The following is a 2,352-nucleotide window of genomic DNA, read 5'->3' on the forward strand; positions in this document are numbered from 1 at the left end:
GGGACCCGCACTTCCTAAAACCGGCCCTGGCTGAGAGGTCCCAGTGGCATGGATGATTGAGGTGAGATTTGCATTTGAGAGGACAGGGCGCAGTCTCTTTGCTGTCTCTCAGTGAGACTGCTGTTCTGGGGACCAGTGCAATCATGAAGAAGCTAAGAGCAACAGCCCCGGACCACAGACCATCCCAGGTGTTAGAGTAGCTATAGGCTTTGCTAGGTCCTCTAAATGCTTGCCTATCAGAATCAGTTGTATCTTGTCTGGTTTAAACTGCAGCCAGCTGTTTTTTCTGCACATCCTAGTTTCTGTCAGGCATTGGATGAGTCTATCAATGATCTTCAAGTCTACATCATGAAAAGGAGACCTAGAAGTGAGAATTATCACCAGCATAGGATGACACTGACACCAGCACTTTCTCACAGTCCCCACCACTAGCTTCATGTAGATGTTGGAAAGGAGAGGTGACAGGTTTGTAACTTTGGGTCCCCACAGTTGGGAGCCTTCAAAGAGGAGAAGCAGTCACCCATCACTTTCCCTCTGGGATCCTTTGGAACGCATTGAGTGGAACCACTCTACAGGGATTCTTTCCACCCTGCCAGATCATTCAGCCATGTTAGCAATACCCCATGATGGAAGAGCACTGAAAAAAATCAAGCCATGTCATAAAAGACCTGGCTTTTGACCACTGCCCTGAGGAGATCATTAACAACAGCAATTCTCCCTCCTTTGTCTAGGTGTTTGTTTATACCACACTCATCATGGTGGAATCTGAGCACCATTTCTGGACTGTGGCCCACTTCTAAACTGAATTGGATGGGCTCTAAGGATCCTGGGGATTTCAAATATTGTTTCAGTTGGCCGAGTGCAACCTTCTCAGTGAATTTTCCCAGCAAGGGAGGTTAGAGACTGGGTGACGGCTGTTTAGGATACTAATGTGCTCACAGTTGTTTTCTAGAGCATATCTAAACTATAGCTTGTTTGAATGTTGCTGGCAACTTACTTTCTCTGAGAGGGACATTAATGAGTACTTTCAATAAAGTACCCATACATTTCCTGCAGCCTTTCACCACATAGGATGGGCATAGGGCCTGATTGCCAGATTGCATACCACTTGCAGCACCACAACATCTAACTGGGACATTGTTTGAAATGCAGCCAGAGGCACTTCTGTGGCACTTCCACTTTGACTCTGTCACCCTCCAAATTCAATCAACCTACTCTGTGAAGATTGCAAACTACTCACAGCTAGAAACTGTTACCTCCAGAGCCAGCTGGAGGCACTCTGAGCTAGTAGGCAGACTTCTACCTGGATACGGTGACCAGATGTCCCGCTTTTATAGGGACAGCCCCAATATTTGGGGCTTTTTCTTATATAGGTGCAAATTACCCCCTGTCCTGATTTTTCATACTTGTTATCTGGTCACCCTGTAGCTGGAGGAGTTCCATTGATTAGGATTTGGAGAGGAGAAGAACATCTTACTGCTCATCGTGGCCGTGAAATAATAGTATAGAAACTACTTATGCTGCAGATGATTATATTCATTTCTGGACCTCTGCCAGCAGCCCTCTAGTCTCCTCTTCTCTCTCTTCATTTGCAGCAGTGTCATGCCCCTGTGAGAGTAGTTCAGGAGCCATCATATTAATGGTTGTGGCCAGCAGACATTTGTAGTGTCCTATCAGAGCATCTGCCCAATGCCCTGGATTTATAAGAATCAGATTGCTCAGATGCATTCAGCACAGTCTAGTGATCTGAGCACAGGACAGCTGTGAGCTTCTGAATTCCACTGATGCTCACGTCCTCTGTGGCTTTGGGCAACTCTCTGCGCTTTGTCCATCTGTACAATGGGGATAAAGATAATGGAAGTTACCTACCTTGGAAGGGCGTGTGGGAAGTGTTTCAAAGATGCAAAATCTTTAAATTGCTCCAATGAAAAAAGTCCTAGGGCCGGCTTTTCTGCGGGTGTAAACTGGCACCAATTTACACCCAACCCAATGTCAGACACTGCATGCTTCACCCTGATCCTTGGCTTTGGGCAGGGATTTGAGAAGGGTGCAACCAGAAGAAAAATGGTAAAGTGGCTCCCATGTGGTTTTCCCTCAGTGAAGCCTACGAAATGTTGCTCTGCTGTACCCTGGATTGCAGAGCCTGCTCATGAGTCATGAAATCTGCAGCCCTCAGTATTCCACATCCTAGTCTCAGGCTTAGCTACAGTAGCTATTGCTCTAACTATGGGCTGCAGGCCACATTTGGTCTTCAGTGGGTAGATTAGCTGCTTAGATCTTTGTATAGGGCGACAGCCCTTCAGCCATGGTTGGGGGCCTCCTCCCTAGCCTTCTCTCTTTTCTCCTCCTCCT

The sequence above is a fragment of the Trachemys scripta genome, chromosome 9, assembly GCF_013100865.1.
Source record: "Trachemys scripta elegans isolate TJP31775 chromosome 9, CAS_Tse_1.0, whole genome shotgun sequence".
NCBI classification, from domain to species: domain Eukaryota; kingdom Metazoa; phylum Chordata; order Testudines; family Emydidae; genus Trachemys; species Trachemys scripta.